The following is a 23,106-nucleotide window of genomic DNA, read 5'->3' on the forward strand; positions in this document are numbered from 1 at the left end:
TGGTAGAATGAGCGGGAACTGTGGTGCTCCCTGTTTTATAGTGCGTGTGCTCTCACTGGTGATTGGCTGTGATGTTGTGTGTGTGCTGGTTGGTCCAACTGCCTGTCCATCAGTGTGTGTGTGATTGCACCATGATATGCTGATGTGGATATCATGACAGTTGATATCATGACCGGTACAGGATTGAAGGGCTGAATGGCCTGTTCCTGTGCTGTATTGTTCTTTGTTCTTTGTTTGAGTACACTTAAGGATATTCCATTCAATATGTAAGAAAAATACACATACACTATGGCTGTCAGACACAGGTTAAAGAAACATGACCCTAAATTGCTTAATTCAGGCAGTACTAACAAAAATAAGTGAGAAAAGCAAACCAAATAAAGCCATGGGGAGAAAAGTAATGAAAACCACTTGGGAGAAATAAGAACCAACTCTCAAAATATGTTCCTTTAATTCACAAAATCAGTTGAAGGGGTACGAGAGAGGACGAGAAATAATTATAACTGCAGAAGTCAAGTTCAACAATCGAAGATATTTTAAGAGTGCAGAGTTGAAATTAAGAATGATCCAAACATTTGACAGAGTGAATATTTATTTCTAGGAAGTATTCACAGATTGTAATTGAAAATAAGGGAATCATTACTCAGTAATTACTTTGTACCCATCCTCAGAGTCGGGGCTGGTTTAGCACAGGGCTTTTAAATCAGACCAAGGCAGGCCAGCAGCACGGTTCAATTCCCGTACCAGCCGCCCCGAACAGGCGCCGGAATGTGGCGACTAGGGGCTTTTCACAGTAACTTCATTTGAAGCCAACTTGTGACAATAAGTGATTTTCATTTCATTTTCAGGTGAAGGCAAAAAAGTACCAGAGGTAAAAGGAACATATAAATAAATCAAGGGAGGAACTTCGTAGAATTGGTTCAAGAAGAAATGGGGATGAAGAAAATAATGGGACTGAAGGCATTCCAAATCTCTGGGCCTGGTGGCGTGCAACCCAGGGCATTCGGTGAGGAAATTTATTTTTATTTATTTTTTAATAAATTTAGAGTACCTAATTCATTTTTTTCCAATTATGCGGCAATTTAGCATGGCCAATCCACCTGCCTTGCACATCTTTGGGGTGTGGGAGTGAAACCCACTCAAACACGGGGAGAATGTGCAAACTCTGGATTGTCAGTGACCCAGAGCGGAGATCGAACCTGGGACCTCGGCTCCGTGAGGCTGCCGTGCTAACCACTGCGCCACCGTGGCATTCGGTGAAGAAGTTGAAGTTATTTTATTCATGATCTTCAAAACTCTTTTGACTCTGGAATTGACCCGTTGGATTGGAAAATTGCCAGTGTTCTGTTAAAAACTGTGCCTGTCACTTGTGCAAGGACCAGCAGGCAGGCTCACTTTATGCCTGAACATTGTTATACATAACTGTCACTCCATTATTTAAGAAAGATAAGAGTGATAACCTAGCAATTTATGAGTCCGTGAATCTAAAATATGCTGTGGAGTCATTACATGAATCTCCTTTCAGGAAAGAGTGGCTGAGCACTTGGCTAACTGAACGGATCAGAGAGATGTGGATTCATCAAGTTTAAGTCATATAGAAATAACCTAGAATTTTTGAAGGAGCTCACTAACATGATAGCTCAGGTAGCAGCTATGGATGTTATTTACCTAGTGTGGTATTATAGGTATTACGGTACCTGACAGGCTAAAGCACCATTGGTGGAAACTGTATGCTTTCTATTGGTAGAATGTATGATAGCACCGCCCTGATAGGTGGGGTATAAGAACCCGTGCCGCCCCAGCAGCCTTCATTCTGTACCTGAGCTGCTGGGGGAAACATCTAGCTTATTAAAGCCTTCAGTTGGACTACAACCTCGCTTTAGTGGTCATTGATCGTGCATCGCCTAGACTTCTAGAAGATAGTCCAATACGACTTGGCACACGGTGAGGAATAATGAAAGTACACGGAATTGGAGGTGAATGTTTTCCCCAATAATCTAAAGCCTTCCCTCCAGGGTCATCTTTCCCGCCACACATCCATCTGTACTATCCTCTTGTTCCTACACACACTTGCGCATGGCACTGGGAATAATTCAGAGAAGACTACTTTTGAAGTCCTGCTTGTGAATCTCCCTGCCAAGCCCCCTAAATCTTGAAGGGAGTGCAACATACCTCTTCCTACTGATGCCGTTGCTATCGATGTGGGCTCCAACTTCCGTCTGTTCACCACCCGCCTGATGGTGCCCTGCAGATGCTCAGTGGCATCCTTGACCCTAGAGCTCGGGAGGCGACATACTATCCCGGGATTAAGTCTGCGGCCACAGAAGTGCCTGGCCTTTGCCCACATTTCAAGTTGCCTATCTCGGTTGCCTTTCTAGTTTTCTTCATTCCTGCCACCCGTGCCTCCTCGACCTGGCTGTGGTTACACTCCCCAGATGCACCATCTCTTCCGTCAGCATAAGGAACCGAACACTGGTTGGAGCATGAAATGCACTGAGGGGATTCCTGTACTACCCATTTATTCTTTGGTTGTCTGCTGCTGGTCACACATACCCTCTCTCCCTGCATACCCTTAAACTGTGGGTTGACTGCATCAACAAAACATGCTCGCCACAAGCTCTCCACCACATGGATCAGCTGCAGAGATATCAACTGCTGCTCGCGTTCCAAAACTGGAGCTTGGGATGCCGCAGCTGAAAATATTTCCTGCAGACACAATAATCCAAAATCAGGGAATGTCCCGGAGTTCCAACGTAAAACTGTAGGTAGTGGAGCAGCATTGCCATTCCTCCATCTATTATATCATAAAACCTACTACTTAACAAAAATAAAGGCGAGCCAGCTTTCGCTTCTATTCTGTTGCAAATATAAGGATCTCAGTTAGAAATCTTTACGTTCACCTTAATATCAAACTCGTAATTTCTCAACTCCATAGATTACATTTTTAACTGTGGAGAAAGGGGAAATATTGAAGCAATATCTTTTTTTAATAATCTTTAATAGTGTCACAAGTAGCCGTACATTTACACTGCAATGAAGTTACCGTGAAAAGCCCCCAGTCGCCACATTCCGGCGCCTGTTCAGGTACACCGAGGGAGATTTGAGAATGTCCAAATTACCTAACAAGCACGTCTTTCGGGACTTGTGGGAGGAAGCTGGAGTACCCGGAGGAAACCCACGCAGACACGGGGAGAATGTGTAGACTCCACACAGACAGTGACCCAAGCCGGGAATCGAATCCAGGTCCCTGGCGCTGTGAAGCAACGTGCCGCCCAGTTGTGATGCCAATCTCTCCACAGTGATCTGGACCTGCTTCACACTCCTCCCCGACTCTTCACAGTGATCCTGACCTGCTTCACACTCCTCCGCTCTCTTCACAGTGATCCTGACCTGATTCACACTCCTCCCAGACTCTTCACAATTATCCTGACCTGCTTCACACTCCTCCCGGTCTGCTTCACTGTAATCCTGGTCTTCTTCACACTCCTCCAGTCTCTTCGCAGCGATCCTGATCTACTGCACACTTCTCGACGTCTGCTTCACAGTGATCCTGACTTTCTGCACACTCCTCCCAGTCTGCTTCATAGTGATCCTGTCACAGAGGTCTACAACACAGAAAAGGCCCTTCGGCCCATCGCGGCTGTGTGGGTCAAAAAGAACCACCCAGTATTCTAATCCCATTTTCCAGCACTTGGCTTGTAGCCTTGTATAGCTTGGGATCACCAGTGCACATCTAAATACTTGTTAAATGTTATGAGGGTCTCTGCCTCCACTACGCTTTCAGGCAGCGATTTTCCAGACTCCCACCACCCTCTGGGTGAAAAGGGTTTTCCTCACATTCCCTCTAAACCTCCTGACCTTTACTTTAAATCTATGCCTCCTGAGCATTGATTCCCCCAAATAAGGGGAAAAGTCTCTTCCTGTCTACTCTATCTATGCCCCTCATAATTTCATACATCTCAATCATGTCTCCCATCAGTTTCCTCTGCAACAAGGAAAACTAGCCCATTATGCCCAGTCTCTCTTCAAAGCTAAAACTCTCCAGTTCAGGCAACATCCTGGTAGGTCTCCTCTGCTTCATTTCCAGTGCTCTCACATCCCTACTAAAATGTGGAGTTCAGAACTGCACCCAATTCTCTAGCTGTGGCTTAACCAATGTTTTATACACTTCCAGCATAACCTCCCTGCTCTTAAACTGTATGACTTGGTTAATAAAAGCAAGTATACCATATGCCTTCTTAACCAATATATCGACCTGCCCTGTTACTTCAAGGGACCATTGTACATGCACACCAAGGTTGCTCTGATGCTCAGTGCTTCCCAGGATCCTGCAGTTTACCATGTATTCTATTGCGATAGGGAGATGTTGGGAAATTGGATCGGGAAATGGAATCAAAGATGTAGTGGGCAATTTAAGGGTTAACCGACTGAGGGTAAAACTGCTAGCACAGTGTCAGATGTATACTCCCACACCTGGTCTGAGTTACATTGTCACATACTGAGACTTAAACTTGTTACTGGGAATAAACAGGATACCCCTGTTTTGACGGGGTGATTCACTGAAGATCCATTGTCTGCCGGGACACTCTGATCTGACCCGCTTTTAGCCCATTACAGAGTCTGAGGCCTCCTTTGTCCGTAAATTGAAGGTTAATTGCATATCCGTAGCATGGCCCAATTTCTGTGAGTAAACAGGAGTGGGCAATCAAAATGTTCCCGAAGGTGGGTGTGTTCAGAACCAAGCGTCACTGTCTGAGGATATGGTGTAGACCATTTAGGACATAGATAAGGAGGACGTTCTATGCACAGAGAGTGGTGAGCCTGTGGAATTCATTACCACAGGAAGCAGTCGAGTCCAAAACATTTTATGCTTTCAAGAAGCAGTTGGGTATAGCACTAAGGGCGAAGGGGATCAAAGGATATGGGGGAAAGCAGGAGTTGGATGATCAGCCATGATCATAACGAATGGCGGAGCGGGCCTGAGGGCCAAATGGCCTCCTCCTGTTCCTATGGTTTCTATGCTTCTAAAAGCCGAGAGAGTAATGATGAGTTCAGGTCTGGACACCCCAGGACAGAACCTTTGTTTGAGGGGCTGGACGGAGCTCAGAGGGATAAAAGAACCCTGTTCAAACAAGTGGGGGCAGAAGGATTTGGAAAGCCACTGAGGGAAGTCATGAAAATCTGCCACAGAGACCTGCATTTGAAAAGGGGTCTGAAGGAGCTACTCTAACAACAGGAATCTATTCTATAAATGCAAGTATCATTGTTGCCTGCCTACCTAAGTGGAGCTGTATGTTCACGTTACATGCTGTTTAATGGGAAATGATGTGTTCGGGTTAAAAGATACATGTCTTCTTCTCTTCTTCTTCAGTTTGAAGTTAAAAGTTTAAATATTGTCTTTCTTTTGTTTGTAAAAATACCCAAGCCCGATTTCTTATGTACTTACTCCTGGAGGGAATCGATCTTTCTACACAGTCTTAACAATCAAAAAAACGTTGCGTTTCCGGTCCAGTATCTTAGCCACTGTTGGGATCTGACCAGATGTCTGTAACAGTTCCCTTGCCTTGTTTTTCAAGCCTAAGCGCGTCACCTCATACATGTCCAGGATGAATTCTATTTTCCACCGATCAGCCCATCTGACCATCCTGTTCATACGCTCTTATAATCGAAGGTTATCCTCACTATTTACCACCGCGCCAATTTTTGTACCATCCGCAAATGTACTGATCAACCCTCTTACATTCAAGTCTAAATCATTTATATAAACCACAAACAGCAAGGGTCCCAACACTGATCCCTGCGGGACCCCACTGGTCACAGGCTACCAGACAGAAAAACACTCCTTGACCATCACCCTCTGCTTCCTGCCACTCAGCCAATTTTGGAGGTTGATGGTAGAATTCCAGGCATCCCACCCAGAGTTCCTGGTTACTAGGACAAAGCTGAAAATTTGTGCCGTGGGTATGGCTGTTGTATAAGGCTCCAAAGGTCAGTGCCTGCACAAACAATGTGAGGTTGGGGTACTTTCAGTTGAACAGGGATAAGAGACAGGGGTGCCCTATATCTACCCTCTTGTTTGCATTGGCGATAGAATCTTTAGTCATTGCCCTGAGGGCTTCAGGTAAATAGAGGGGGATATTGAGGAAGGGGGCATGAGGTGGAGCATAGCATTGTGACAGACCCGATCCCCACAATGGGGATCTGGGTACAAACTGAATCTGGAGAAAAGTGTTTCCGCTCACTCCTCTGGGAAGGGGAGCTAGTCTGTGGGGTATTGCCATTCACACATTGACCATGGTCAATCCACCTAAACCTGCTCATCTTTCAACTGTGGGAGGAAACTGGAGAACCCGGAAGAAACCCACGCAGACACGGGGAGAGTGTGCAAACTCCACACAGTCACCCAAGACCGGAAGCAAACCTAGGTCTCTGGCGCGGTGAGGCAGCAGTGCTAACCATTGTGCCACCATGCCGCCCTGTTCAATTGATTCACCGAGATACAAAGAAAACAACCAAGTCCTCGAGTTTATAAAAATATCTCATATCAGAGGGCTACGGTCATTGGAATGGTTAGAGAAACGTTGAGATTTTAGCCTTTAAAGGAGACAAATAAAGAGGAACTTACGGTAAATAACGACGTCATTTTTGTGTCTCTCCTGCTGTGTTCAAGCCAAAAAGCTTTGACAGTGTGTCTCTTTTATCAGAAATAGATATAATTTCAATAGGACAAACCTTAGAACTAACAGCATAACATAATGCAACTTTAAAAGTAACGTTAAGGGCTGGGTTTTCTGCTTCATTCTCACTGGCCTGCAATTTGCACACATTCAGCTTAACAATGTCAAACCATAGCCTGGCATGAAACCCTAACTTAAGTTGTCTGAATGGTCAGATTGTGACATTCAAACTAACTCCATCATTACTAAAAGCTAATGTCCTTGGTTTATTATGCACCAATTGAAACATCATGATTTCCAGTAAGTTCTGTGCTACAAACAGAAATGTTAAATATGAGAGAACTCTGTATAGTTAAGCATTCCCTGCATTTGAAAAGCATTCAGGCATTATCAGGTGATATTGCAATCATCAGCAATTATTACTGAAGTGTTAAGTGCCTGAGGTGCATGTCGTAAATGCAATTCTGAAGATTCAAAGAAACTTTACCCAATGGGCCATATAATTATTGGATTCTTAAGTGAACTGACTATGCGATAGGGTTGAATTGTCTTGACACTGCAAGCGTTTTGCCATTATAACTGTCTTTTCCTTGTCCTAATAATTGTCATAGATGGAACAAATTCATTCTCGTATTTCCAATGGCGGTTCAACAGATCCTGCAGAAGTATCGCAAAGCACGAGAAATATGCAATTCATTATAATGGGCACGACCTATTATGCTTCAAATTGCAATCTATCCTCAAATGTTTAAAGTTTTCTTTCTGTTCATCCATCTTCATCATGGCAGCCCATTTCATAAAAGGCCTTCTAGATTTGGCTTCAGATTGCAAAGGAATATTAGGACACTTTTTCCGCTTGACCTTTCCCACATCTTCAGAAGTGTGAAGAAAATAATCAAAAAAGTTTCTCTTGACTAAGTCTCCCTGGATGTGGGTCAGGCCAGTGATAATGTCAGTTGGTCTGCTGATTGCTCTTGGCGTAATGGAGTAAAGAGAGTGGTGTACATGGTGGAGGAGTCAAAAGTGAGAGAAAGTTTGTAATTAGACTTGTGAGATGAACAAAATAACTCCTTTTCCCTCCGACGTCAGTGATTATTTTATCCAGTTGTGTGTTTAGGTGTCCCAGTGAAAATGGGACATCGGTTTTACATGTAAGATAAGGTTCGATTGCAGAATAGTGTGTGGTGGCCTTTGCCTAGGTAATTAAAAGGGTGATCTATTATTTCATGATTTCAACAGAGATTTTTGATTCAGTGGCCAGAATTCTTCATTGCAAGTCCGCCCCGCAACCTGCTAGCAAGGACAGAGAATCTGGCGTGCCATTCGCTGCCTGCATCTGGTTCCGCCATTTGTCAATGGGATTTCCCATTGGTAGGGATTCTCAGTTGTGGGTCTGCCTTGCCTCTGCTGCTGCCGAGGACGGAGAATTTCCCACACCGTTCTGCACTCCCCCTGCTAGTCAATGGGATTTTCCATTGAAACCACCCCACGCCGCCGGGAAACCCACGGGTGAGGGTGCCGGCCAGCGGGTCCAGAGAACCCCGCCGCCTGCGAACAGCTGGAGAATCCCACCCAGTGTATACATTCCTAGAACGTTGACAGAAATCAATATCTGTACTGTTCTGGTGTGTCACCTTTCTCCACTTGTTCTCTGACCTCTGAAGCCTTCTAGATGCATGTGTTGAACTTCATACATTTGGTGGTGTCATGTTACTGTTCATTCAGGGTGTCTGAGTTGCTGTGGCAACATGTGCTCTTACATGCATGTTGTAGTCCGGAGTTATGATAGCGATGGCCGAGGCTTGAACATTTTTTCTATCACATGGCTGACCAGGAGTCTCCCCCGCACTTACTCACTTCCATTGACACGTGTGTTGGAAGGATTTTGCAGCTTGATAATGTTATGGGCCAGGGTTTAGAGAACCCCAAAGTGTATCATGGAGTTCACCTGACCCGCAACTTTTACTAGATTGTGGTATGGGGAGCACATGGCCCACTCTACAGGTGTGGTATGGCAGAAATGGAAAAGTCTTTTTTAAAGCAAAACAATGTTTATTCTATGAACTCAAGTTAACCTTTTTGAAAAAATTTAATGAACATCTTAGCAACCATCAATTCAAATACAACCCCCAAAGAATACAACACTAAGTAATGCTGTCCTTTTAACATCCAGAAGACAAAAGAAACACCTTTTAACAGAAGCACATCAGGTTAAAGTCACTACTGAAAACATTTAAATTCTGAATTCACCAAATGATCAAGAGATAGCCTTTTCATGGCAGAGAGATCAACAGTACACCTGCTTTGTCTGGCTTCAGCTCCAACACTGAAAACGAAACTAAAACACACCCTGCACCCTGCTCAAAAATGAAAGTAAAAAGCCGACAGACAGCCCAGCTCCACCCACTCTCTGACATCACTACAGTAGTAAACACCCATTTCTTAAAGGTACTCTCACATGACAATAATCAACCTGTCTGTCCACATTATGAACCCATCTCCCCTTGACCAAGTCCTGTGATGGGTCTTGAACCTAGAGATTCTGTTGTCTCAGAGGCAGGGACGCTAGCCAATGCACCGAAAGACGTCCTTCGCCATGTCTTTCTAATTTCAGTTTATTGTGGAATAATTACCTATTTTAGTTTTGTGGCTGAAATTCAAACAGGGGTAACTACCTTTGGCCCCTCAGTCCATGTAACTTACTGCCCCATCTCCAATCACCCTTTCCTCGCCAAAGTCTTTGAATATGCCACTGCCTCACAAATCCATGTCCATCTTTTCAACTTTATGTTTGAATTTGTCCTTTCAGCTTTATTCCTCTGTTTCAGCATTGAAATGGCCCCAGTTTAGATCACAAATGACATTCTCTGTGACTGGGATGGTGCTCCATGCTTCCTTGCCCTTCCAGATCTTTCCGTTTCTATTGATAAGGTCAACTATCCAATTCTCCTGCAAGACTAGTCCATAGTGCAGCTGAGTGGTCATCGCCAAACCCCACTCTTCCCTATCAAATTGTAGCCAGACCATCACAAATATCAAGCAGAGGATTGTAATACCACTCAGAGGTAACTGGGTACATTTAGTGCAGGGTGGTGGCGGGGTTGTAGATGGGGGGGTGCGGGGTGTGGTGGATGGTGGTGGAGTTCGTAGAACAAGTTTGGCTGGAGGAGGGCGACCAGAAAGTAGCAGAAATTAAATAAAATAGGATCAGAGGATAGATGGATATAAACAGCAATAAAATTAGAATTATTCCAAATATCTGGTCGGGACTTGATTGGGGAAAATTGCAAAAGTGATGAAGGAGATGTTAAACTGTATACATGTCAACGTTCATACAGAATGCCAATGTTTTTACGGTGTGTCAGTGTCCGTCAGGTTTGCCAATGTCCATACAGGATGTCAATTTCCTCCTGTTTGTCAATGTCCATACGGAATATCAATGTCCATCCTGTTTGTCAATGTCCGTACAGGATGTTAATGTCCATCCTGTTTGTCAATGTCCATATGGAATGCCAATATCCATATGGTATCTCAACGTTCGTACTGTATGTCAATGTTCATTAAGCATGTCAATGCTTGTAATGTGTGTCAATGTTCATTAAGTATGTCAATGTTCGTACTGTATGTCAATGTCCATACTGTATGTCAATGTTTATTAAGTATGTCAATGTTCGTACTGTATGTCAATATCTGTACCGTATGTCAATGTTTGCATTGCATGTCAATGTTCGTACTGTATGTCAATATTCATACTGTATGTCAATGTTTGTTCTGTGCCAATGTTCATTAAGCATGCTAATGTTGGTACTGTGTGTCAATGTTCATACTTTATGTCAATGTTCGTACTCTATGTCTATGTTTATTATGGATGTCAATGTTCATACTGTATATTAATGTTTGTACTGTATGTCAATGTTCATTAAATATGCCAATGTTTGTATGGTATGTCAATATCTGTCCTGTTTGATAATGCTCGTATAGTATGTCAATGTCCGTACTGTATGTCAATGTTCCTATAGAATGTCAATGTTCGTACAGAACGTCAATGTCCATACGGAATTTCAATGTCCGTACAGAATGCCAATTTCCGTAGAAAATGTCAATGTCAATGCTGTCTGTCAATGCTCGTACGGTGTGTCAATTTCCGTACAGAATGTCAATGTCCATCCTATTTGTCAATGTTCGTATGGTATGTCAATGTCCGTACAGAATGTCAATGTCCGTCCTGTTTGTCAATGTTCGTACGGTGTCAATCCCCGTACAGAATGTTGATGTCCATCCTGTCTGTCAATGTTTGTATGGTATGTCAATTTCCGTACAGAATATCAATGTCAATCCTGTTTGTCAATGTTCGTACGGTATGTCAATTTCGATACAGAATTTCAATGTCTCGAAGACTAGTGTGGCCATCTGGGCTGGCCACTTCCAGAAATACAAAATGGACATTTGCAAAGATTGCAGGGAAAAATGGACAATGTTGAGAAAGCAAGCAGGCACAGAGCCTGTCTGCAAATTGGAGCCGCAGCTCCCAGACAAGACTGAAACTGTAGGCCCATTAGCAAATGGATGACCCATCTGCGGGAACAAAGGAAGATACTTAAGTGACCGATCTGGCCCCAGACCTCACGGCGCCAGTTCCCCAAAACGAAAGCGCAAACAAAGCAAGGCCAACGGACACCAAAGACACGCCCAGCCATCAGGGCACCCACCCCTTTATTGGTCAAGATCAATACGAGTGATCCAGATATGGCCCAATTGAGTGGGGCCAAGTTCAAGGCCCGCCCAAAAGGGGGCGAAGCCCCTTCGGGTATAAGAAGAAGGCTCGAGAGAGAATCGCCCTCTTGGACTCGGCTCTCACAGCGGAGAGACCCTTCCACCAGCTGCACCAGAAGCAAGTAAGTCCAAGGTCAATTCTCGCTACCAGACGGATGACCTTAGCTGTTCCCCTTCACCACTTCGACCCCAGCAGCCTCAGATCCGAGCAACGCCCATTCTTCCTCTGACTGAGTGGGCGCCCAAAGCTAAGTATAGGCTTTAGCAGTAGTGATAGTTTAGTCTGTAGTATTTTGTGCATGAGTAGATATTGCTGTGTGTGTAAATAAATAGTATTGACTTTGAACTAACTAACTGGTGTACCGGCTCTTTGATCAGTATTCGAGTTTGAGCCTTGTGGCGGTATCGAAAGATACCTGACGACTCTGGAGCAAACAAAATTAGGATTAAGGAAGGCAACCATATTGACCGCCATATTCAGAGCCAACCAAAGAGAGCAACATTTACTGGCGACCTCTGACGGGACTCGACCTAGAAGTGGCCTAGTCACTCCGAGAGATCCCAAATTTGAATTGGAATCCAATTGGAAACAGAAAAACCACAAGTGTAAGAACGATACTGATCAAACCTCCAAGATTTGGAAGTGTGTTAATGCATGCATACTAACAGGGATATAAGGTAAACCTGAGAGATTTTGTTGCATAAATCTGTCGCGAGCTTTGTAGGCTGGAAATTAGCGTAAGCCGTCCCCGTGTTTATATCACCACTTTATCACCCTCTGTTCCAAATTCAGTAGAGAACCCAGAGATAGAGAAAAATGGCAATGAAGGCAATGGAACACCTTATGAACCCCCAGGAATTCGAGGTCGCAGCGACCAGTAGAGTAGGACAGTGTCACTTATGGGAAGAAGAGGTCAGAAAATATCTCAAAGGGAAATGATGGCCCCTTTGGAGTGAATTCTGCGCCAATGATGAAACAGATCCCGGAAGTATCGGGCATGCTTGGTGGGAGAACCTGACAGAGATCCATAAGAAGAGCTTAGGGAAAGCTCGCAAGCGGATGGCAATCATGTCCTGCTTGGCACAACTGCGAGGCACAGAGGAGGTCGTTAGGACGCTCCGTAGAGAGATTGAAGAGAGAGACAGGAATAGTGAAGGAGATGTGAGCGAATTTGAGAAGGAGAACAGGAAATTGAGAGAACAGTTAGCGGTGAGCGACAAGGGGTGGCTAATGCCAAGTTGGCACACCAGTCTTGTCTCGCCCATTTGAGTAGTTTTCAGACCCAATATGATAAGGCCTACCAAGACACGCAACGCGCGGTCTTGGTAAGACAGGAAACCAAACAACAGGTTGAGCAGTTGCAGAAACAGTGCAACGCCTTAAAAGCAGCCCTATGAGCGCTCCACACTTCCACGACGGAAAAAAGGCAGAGCTCGGTCGATCATGCAAAGTGCTGGAAGCAAATTGCAAGAATTGCAATCTCTGCTTTCCATTCAGAATGGGTTTCAGAGCACGTTTGGATCCCAGCTAGACCAGGAAAACGACCCCAATTGGAAGGAGTTAAATGAGACTGCCCATAGATACGTACATGGAACATGTACACAGGACAAACCACAGAAACGAAAAGCACCCCCACCCTCGACTGCACAGACAGAACACACTCCTATGAACCCTGTCACCACACAGCACAGGGCCACAACAGAAGGAGACCCAGATTTTCTATACACCACCCCATTAACAGCCACTCAATTACGAGACGCGTGTGATAGGATTACACCGTTCCTACCCACATCGGACCCCCACCATTACTTTGCAAGAGTAAAACAGCAGGCGACCATGTACAGCCTGGATGAAAAGGAGCAAGTGAAACTCACAGTTTTAAGCCTCGATCCTTCAGTCGTGGCAGCCCTTCCCGACCCACAGAACGTAGGAGGAGGCACACTCCAAGAAATGCACACAGCGATCCTAGATGCGATCGGCTATAACAAAGGAGACCCCGTAGAAAGCCTAAACAAATGTAGGCAGAAAAAGACAGAGCACCCCACAGCATTTGCTGGACACTTGTGGATTCATTTCAGAGCGGTATTTGGAGAGTTAGCCCATGCCCATTTGTCCCCAGATAATATGGCCAAATGGACTCGCATCCAAGTCTCTCACGCGACAGAGGCAGAACAGAGAGCTTGCGCAACTTACGACCCCTCAGACGAGACCCACAATGAGAAATGGGTTTTGAAAAGATTGTCCCGCACTTGGGAACAGTCCATCCAAGGCAAAACTGCATTTGTTAAAACCGAGGAAGAACAGGCAGACATGCATCCAGTTAGGACGCACCAGAACCCCGCATGGGTAAATGAGGGCAGGAAAAGCCCACAGCAACCCAAATCCCAGGGGTGTTACAATTGTGGACAATTAGGACACTACACACGAGAGTGCAATGCACCCCAGAAGCAGCAGAGAAACCAACAGACAGGCACCCTAAATAAAAATAGGGCAAAGCCAATTCACAGCATTAGCGCCCGTTCTGAGAATGCAGATATGAACGGCACCGACTGACAGTGTTCGGGCCACCCAACGTGGGTCTGTGACACCCTTTGGGACAAGACCGGTAGACCAGTAGTGGCAGGCACAGTCCGGGGACACACCATAGAATTCCTTTGGGACACAGGAGGGTCCCGCACCACGCTCAATTCCTCCACGATGTTTCAGCGAGACAAGTGGCCCACCACTGACACCATTACACTCAGCGGTTTTACAGGCCATTAACAGCAGGGACACATCACAGCCCCTGTAGCAATCGAGATAGGGAACATTAAAACAAAACACCCCGTAGGTCTGGTCGATCTACTTCAGACAGCCAAACAAATCTTAGGAATTGACTTCATGAGCTCCCACAATCTATCATTTGATCCGGTAAATAAATGTGTATGGAGAATGGCAAAAATAGCACGAGCCCCCGCCACGGTCACAGTTGGAGAGTATGAAAATAGAATCAGCGCAGTAGGAGACTTCTGGTTCAACCCTTGAGTCATTAGTCAGGACAAACAAGTTAGGGAAGCCCTGCAGCAACATAAAGCAGCATTTGCACAGCACAAGCATGACTGTGGCAAGATCGCTGGCTTACTGAATATTGTGTTGCTCCTTGTGTCTTAATAACACTCGTAGTCTTGAAGTTGAAGTAGATGCTTTATTGTGAGTTTGTTTTCTCTTCAGTGCTTAACTTTAAGTTACATTTGAGCTGCCTGTCTGTGTCTTGCTACCAGCTCCCGTTCCTGTGAAGTGACTCCTGACTTCCTGTTCGTGTGTTTTTATACCTCCCGTGCTCCCTCTAGTGATTGCTCAGTGGTATTGCATCTACATTGACCCCTTGCTTAATATACACAGATATACAGATCACCACATCCCCCCTTTTTTCTTTACATATTTTCTGTTCAGTGTTAAAGAAAATTGTACAAAACAGTTAGATTACTTATAATATGTATATCTGTACAAATGATAATATTGGATATTTTACAAAGCCAATTAATATTTCTGAGTCCAATCTTAATAAAAACATTTATGAGTCCAAACTTGATGAATTTGTTCGTTGAGTTTTTTCTTTTTCGTTGTTGACGTGGTGATATTGATATTGCATCTCCATTGTGAATGTTGTCGGTGTTATTTTTTTTAAAGTAACCAACAAGTCATCCCGAGGTGTTTGAATGGTTGAACCACTGATGTTGACTGACATGGACTTTTTTCTGTGCTTGTGGTATCGATTTAGTGTGTCATCTGCCTTTAAAGCTGGTGTGCTTGTTTGTTCTGGAGCAGAACTGAAATTGTGCGATTTGTTGTCATGCCATGGCATGTTTGTAGTCTTGTCATTGTTTTGCAGTGTGCTGTGTCATTGTCCTTCATGTGCAGCGTTGTACCATTTTGTACAGGTTGTTGTTTCATTGTTGTTGTTTCTGCCGTTTCTGACTTTGTTGCTTTCGTTGTCATTCTTGTTGCTGTTTTTGCCGTATCTGTCTTTGCTGTTTTCGTTGTCGTTCTTGTTGTTTCAGTTTTTGTTGCTTTTGTCGTTGTTCTTGCCGTGCTTGTTGTTGTCTTTGTTATGCTTCTTGTTGTTTTTGTTGTTGTTCTTGTTATTGTGGTTGCAGTTTTTGTTGTTGCTGTTTTTGTTCTTGTTTCTGCAGTGCTTCTTGCGGTTTTTGTTGTTCTTGTGGCCCTTCAAGTTGTTTTTGTTCTTGCTGTTGTTCTCGTTTCTGCTGTGCTTCTTGTGGTTTTTGTTTTTCTTGTTGCGCTCAATGAGTGTTCCGTGTGGATAATTTGCATAATTGGTGCGAGTTTCCTTTCTGGTATCTGTTACCTTGAGCGTTTCGTCTCGAGAATGGTCTGATGTTGCATTGATGTTGGTGACATCAGTCATTTGTGGTGGATTTGATTCCTCTTCTTTGCTTTGTTGGTGCTCCTCTTCTGGAGTCAAAATCTTCCCGATTTAATTTTCTTGTTGGTCTTGGTGCTCCTCTTGTGGAGTCAAAATCTTCAAGGTTTCAATTGACGTGGTTGGCCTTCATGGTTTTGATCATGCATGGCGTTCGCAATGGAGTGTTTGTTTGCTTCCATTTTGGAGTCTGTCAACGAGTTATCCGTGGAGGCTTGCATCGCTCCCTCTGTGGAGTCTTTCATCGCTCTCTCTGTGGAGTCATGCAGAGTTCTCTCTGTGGAGTCGAACGGTGCTCTCCCAACGGAGTGGTTCTGTGCTCTTTGTGTGGCGTCGTCTTCTTCTTGGGTATTGCTGTCATCCAATGTCGCGACGATCTGCCATGGCACCATGGTATTGGATTCATCGACCATGAGTAGAGTCGTATTGAGCTTTGCAACCGTGTTGCTGATGCTGTGATCAGCATATCCGAATAACTCAGCCATGTCTGGGTAGTATTGTTCGATAAACAAATCATCTGTTTTTGTTTCGGATTTGGGATCGTTCTCTTCATCTTTTTTTGTTTCGAATTTGTTATCGTTCTCTTCACTTTGGGTGGTGCAGACTGCTTTTTCCAGGGTGTTGTGAAAGTTATCTTCCCCTGCTGGTATAAGTTCAGGAATTGTTCTGTCTTTTGAGGTAAGAAAATTGGAATTTACAGTTTTAAGTTTCTTGTTTTAAATTTTCGGGCATTTCCCTTTTAAGTGGGCGTGGTCCGGGTCCTCTGACATCATGACGTTTGTGACATCATGCGTCGGGCTCGATTGCGCATGTGCAAATCGATCTTCCTTTACTCTGCGTTTTTTTGTACACTGCGCATGTGCGACTTGGCATGCGCAGAACCATCTTCGAATGGCGAGATCTTTTCTTTGAACTGGGCATGCGCACATCGATCTTCCTTTACAGTGCGCTTTTTTGTGCACTGCGCATGTGCGGCTTCGGTTTCCTGCGCAGACGCAGATTTCCGTCTTTTGTTGCCTGCAGACTGTACAATGTGCTCAGATGCCATTTTGGAGTGGATTTCAGCGTTTTTGCTTTGTAAGACATTAAAGTTACTTTTTCCTTTCGATCTAGACTTTTCAATCGCGATTTTCAGAGTTAACCCTTTCTGTTCTGTATTTGATTGTTTGAGTTTAGCATCACACATTCCCTGTGCAATTTGGTCTCTGAGCATACAGTACTGTTCAAATTCCATACAGTGCTCTTAAATTTTTTTTAGTATTACTTCTAATCTGGTGCTGTCTTCACCTTTCAAGTATTTAAAGCAATTATATATTTTTCTAGCTTCATGTCCTGCGATGAGCAGAGCTATTTTCATTTCTTCTGAGGCTGCGTTTAAATCATTAGCTATGATATATATATCGAACATTTGTTTAAATCTTTTCCAGTCATTACTTAAATTACCGGTTGTGTTCAGCTGAGGTGGGGTTCCAACAGATATCATCGAATTAGCAAAGTCTTCCCACGTCGAATGTCCGGTAGGAGTTTTCCTTGCCGTTTTGGTCTTTTTGTGTCTGCAGATTGTGTAATCTTATCGTAAGCTTTCTGAAGCAGGTCCTGGTACCATGTGTTGCTCCTTGTGTCTTAATAACACTCGTAGTCTTGAAGTTGAAGTTGAGTAGATGCCTAATTGTGAGTTTGTTTTCTCTTCAGTGCTTAACTTTAAGTTACATTTGAGCTGCCTGTCTGTGTCTTGCTACCAGCTCCCGTTCCTGTGAAGTGACTCCTGACTTCCTGTTTGTGTGTTTTTCTACCTCCCGTGCTCTCTTTAGTGATCGCTCAGTGGTATTGCATCTACATTGACCCCTTGCTTAATATACACAGATATACAGATCACCACAAATATTACAGGTCCCGACCCCAGACCCCAAAAGCAGTACGGTTTTCCCCAAGAAGCAGAGGGAGAGATCTCCAAAGTGAAACAGAGTCTGCTTGATCATGGTGTACTCTGATCAGTAGCCTCCACGAAAAATGCACCAATGTGGCCCATCAGGAAACCCGATGGATCATGGCGACTGACCATTGATTACCGGGAACTGAACAAAGTAACGCCAGAAGCAGCCCCCAGCGGAGCCACGAGTCCCAGGACCATGCCCAAACAGGGACTACAGTCAAAAAAAATTTTGGTTTTGGACATTAGCAACGGCTTTTGGTCCATTCCATTGAATAAAGCGTGCCAATATAAATTCACATTCACATTCCAGGGACAACAATATACGTGGACATGCCTTCCACAAGGCTTCCATAACTTCCCCTCCATTTTCCACCGACAGCTGGCAAATGGATTAGCAAACTTTTCCCAACCCTACTGTCTGGTCCAATATGTAGATGATTTGCTACTACAGACGGACACAAAGGGAGAGCACATTTCGCTTCTCGCCGAACTTTTAGGACTCCTACAACAGATTGGATGTAAAGTGAACCCCAAGAAGGCCCAGATTTTACAAGAAAAAGTGATTTACTTGGGTACAGTAATCACGCATGGTAAACGCGAGATCGAGCAAAAGAGAACTGACTCAATCATCAAGTTGCCTCTTCCCCATAACGTAACAGCCCTCCGGTCATTTCTAGGACTTGTTGGTTACTGCCGAAACCATATCGACGGTTTTGCCACAAAAGCAGCGCCCCATCCGAACTTCTCAAGAAGCAGGCACCTTGGAAATGACTTCCACAGCACACGGATGCCGTGGATGCTTTAAAAAGAGCCCTCAGCACAGCCTCCGCGTTACAGGTCCCAGATCTACTTTCCCCGTACCCGCAATTGAAGTTGCAAGCACCTACCGAACCCTTTCGGCCGTGCTCCTCCAAGAACGCCATGACCGATTAGGCCCCATGGCATACGCTTCACGCATGTTAGATCCTGTCGAGCAAGAATTTTCTGCCTGTGAAAGGCACCTGCTCGCAGTTTTTTGGGCAGTACAATACTTCGCCTACATTACAGGACTCAACCCCATCACCATTCTCACTGAACACACCCCAACAGAGCTACTACTAGATGGTAGACTTAAGGATGGCACAGTCAGCCAAATCCGTGCAGCCCGTTGGACCCTTCTTTTACAGGGACGGGACATCACAGTTAAGAGAACCAAGACCCACACTTTCCTAGCCGATAATTTACAATATGCAGGTACCCCACATGAGTGTGAGATCATCTCCACTAAACATAATACAGGAACCTTTATACCAAAGTCAGCCCCCAGGAAAGCAGGTACCACACCCCAGAGACACCAGCCCACAGACACATGCGTACCCCTTAGAATTTATGTGGATGGCTCCTCCACAGTTTTAAATGGGAAAATAATTACCGGTTGCGGTATTTATGTAGAGGACGCGCAGGGGCGCGCCCTAGAAGAGATCTTGTTAAAATTGCCAGGACACTTAGGCTCGCAGGCAGCAGAACTGTGTACATTGTAGATCACCCCGACTCACTTCCGACCCCAGCCGACATATATTCAGACAGTTTATATGTCTGCAACAGTTTAACCAAATTCCTACCCCTGTGGGAAACTAGAGGATTTGTTTCCGCAGACGGAAAGCCCCTAGCCTCAGCCCCATTACTCCGGCATATCCTAGAGACAGCTAAAGATAGGAAATATGACATTATTAAAGTACGTAGTCATCATCGTTCTTCCCCACCTGGTAATGTTAAAGCAGACGCGCTAGCGAAGGCAGGTCCCAGACATGGTCACTTTTGGAATTCCCCCGAAAGCGCCCCAGTACACGCGGTTCAGGTCTCACAGACCAACATTCAAGATTTGGCAGAGGCTCAAAAAGAAGGTGAGAAGCTCAGGGATGTTTTAAAATGGAACTTCCCAGCCCCTTATGATAAGTTTAAAAACGCGATAACCACACATGAAGGTGTGATTTTAAAAGACGGCATTTATGTAGTCCCCAGCCAGGACAGGAATCAAATTATTTGTCAGTTCCATGACAATCATGGACACCAGGGCATTAAACCCACCCTAGCCCACCTCAGACCTCTCTGCTGGTGGCCCGATTTAAAAGCCAATGTTACTCATTACGTTGAGAATTGCTTCATCTGTGCCCAGAACAATCCGGACAGATATGCAAGAAAGGCTCAGCTTAGTCACACCCGCCCCGTTAACGGTCCCTGGACGAATTTGCAAATTGATTATATAGGACCCCTACCGCCCTGCAGAAATGGTTTTAAGTATGTGTTGGTGGTCATCGACACCTTCACAAAATGGATGGAAGCTTTTCCATCCAGAAAAAACACGGCCAAAACGACAGCTAAAATCCTGACACAGCACATCTTTACAAGATGGGGACTCCCACGCAGTATAGAGTCCGATCAAGGCTCCCATTTTATAGGACGAGTAATGAAAAACGTCCTCACAATTTTTGGAATAAACCAAAAGTTTCATATAGCATACCACCCCCTATCAAGCGCCACTGTAGAAAGGATGAACAGAACTCTAAAAGACACCCTCAGGAAATTGATGCAACAGCACAACAGCACCTGGGACACAGTTCTCCCATTTGCTTTAATGTTCATACGAAACACGGTATCCGCGCCCACAGGATACACCCCCACACCCTCAAGACCGGACGCCCCATGAAAGAGACAGAGTATTTGTTAGGACTGGATTTGGCCAGCCCCACCGTCACCGCCCTCACGCATGAAAAAGCAGTACAGCAGATTATTGATAATGTAAAGGCACCCCAACTCGCAGCAGCTGTCAGACTTGGAACATGGAAGAAGCAAAGCAAGGCTTGCGTTTATAAAACGGTATACGCCACCGAGTTTGCAGTAGGGCAGCAAGTGATGCTTTCCCTGTACAGCCCGAGTTCATTCCTTTCCCCCAAATTTTCCGGACCGTACTCCATCTCTGACAAAGTCAGCCCTTCGGTATACAAGATCACATATCCCAATGGCAAGTCTGTGTGGTTTCACATAAACCAGCTTCAGGCTTATGGCTCGCAGAACAACCATTCAGTACAGAATGTCAATGTCCGCGCTGTTTGTCAATGTCAGTACAGAATGTCAATGTCCGTGCTGTTTGTCAATGTCAGTACAGAATGTCAATGTCCGCACTGTTTGTCAATGTCAGTACAGAATGTCAATGTCCGTACCGAATGTCAATGTCCATTCTGTTTGTGAATGTCAGTACAGAATGTCAATGTCCGCCCTGTTTGTCAATGTCAGTACAGAATGTCAATGTCCATTCTGTTTGTCAATGTCTGTACAGAATGTCAATGTCCGCCCTGATTGTCAGTGTCTGTACAGAAGGTCAATGTGCACCCCGTTTGTCAATGTCAGTACAGAATGTCAATGTCCGCCCTGTTTGTCAATGTCAGTACAGAATGTCAATGTCCGTACCGAATGTCAATGTCAGTACAGAATGTCAATGTCCTCCCTGTTTGTCAATGTCCGTACCGAATGTCAATGTCCACCCTGTTTGTCAATGTCCGTGCAGAATGTCAATGTCGGTACAGAATGAAATGTCTGTACAGAATGCCATTGTCTGTACTGTATGTCAATGTCCATACAAAGTGCTCGTAATAGAACTGGGCGTTTCGAGAACTGAATCGATCTGCCTTGAGTTTGAACCTGTTTCTGGAAAACTAAATAGATCAAGTGTAGTGTCTAACAGGCAGCGAGCATCTCAGTTATACCGATTTCTATATAATCCTGTTATAAAGTAATTATAGAGGGACACTAGAAAATATTAAAGGTAAAAATGCTCAACTAATTTCAGTATTTTTAAAAACGATTTGGTTAAATTGAAAAAGTTGTGTTGCAGAGTGACACAGGAAGTAGCTCGGGGAGAGATCATTCAGGTGTAAACTAGGCCTATTCCTTTCAAAAGAAAATGTAGAATATCTAAAATGAAAAGCCCTGGGTGATAAAGGACTTGAAATTCAGAACAAAACAGATCAATTAGGCTTGTGAGAATTGTTAGGAACAAAATTCCTTCAATAACCATGGGGGAGATAGTGGAAATGGCAGAGCGGATTGTAAATATTAAAAGTGGAAGCAATGAGATGTAATGAGTCCAAATATTGGCCTCTAAAACATTTTTAAAAACAGTTAAAGTGTTAATGATCATAGAACGTAGAACATACAGTGCACAAGGAGGCCATTCGGCCCATCGAGTCCGCACCGACCCACTTAAGCCCTCACTTCCACCCTATCCCAGTAACCCAATAACCCCTCTTAACCTTTTTGGTCACCAAGGGCAATTTCTCATGGCCAATCCACCTAACCTGCACATCTTTGGACTGTGGGAAGAAACCGGAGCACCCGGAGGAAACCCACGCAGACATGGGGAGAACGTGCAGACTCCGCACAGACAGTGACCCAGCGGGGAATCGAACCTGGGACCCAGGCGCTGTGAAGCCACAGTGCTATTCACTTGTGCTACCGCGCTGCCCCATGATTCGCCAGAAAAAAGTTTAAGAAAAGGGAAATCTTCACCTTGAGGTAGAAATAGAAGATTTCCCACATTTAGAGACACAGGAGGCAGGCACGTGCTTGTGTCCACTTTCCATAGCTTGATAGCATGAAGCCAGAGGCTTGAGAGCAACCACTCCACATCAAGCATGGCTGACCAGGACTTTCCGCTACTCTCGTTGTCTGTCATTGCAGTGTGTTGGAAGGATTTGAGGTTGATACTGAACTTTGGCTATATTCTGAACGCACGCTTCTCAGCCATCAGGTTCTGGGGTGGGATTCAGACTGCGATCTCCTGGCTCAGAGGAAGGGAGGCCTGCCCACTGAACGCCATGACTTGATGTAGGGGCGGGAGCAGGTGGCTGAAAATATTAGGTGAGAACATTTGTGTCCGTCTTCACAGAGGAAGCAGATGATGTGAACGTTCTATCAAAATAGGAGAGAGATGTTGTGGACGGGTTAGCGATAGAGAAAACGATAAAGATTTAGCGTAGTGCCAGAGAGATGGTGGATTCCTAAAATCACGGCCACCAAAGACAAGCCCAGCCATCAGGGCACCCACCCCTTTATTGGTCAAGATCAATACGAGTGATCCAGATATGGCCCAATTGATTGGGGCCAAATTCAAGGACCGCCCAAAAGCGCGCGAAGCCCCCTTCGGGTATAAGATGAGGGCCCCGAGAGAGAATCGCTCTCTTGGACTTGGCTCTCACAGCGGAGAGACCCGTCCATAAACTGCACCAGAAGCAAGTAAGTCCAAGGTCAACGCTCGCTACCAGAC

The sequence above is a fragment of the Scyliorhinus torazame genome, chromosome 10 (genome assembly GCF_047496885.1).
Source record: "Scyliorhinus torazame isolate Kashiwa2021f chromosome 10, sScyTor2.1, whole genome shotgun sequence".
Classification (NCBI taxonomy): Eukaryota; Metazoa; Chordata; class Chondrichthyes; order Carcharhiniformes; family Scyliorhinidae; genus Scyliorhinus; species Scyliorhinus torazame.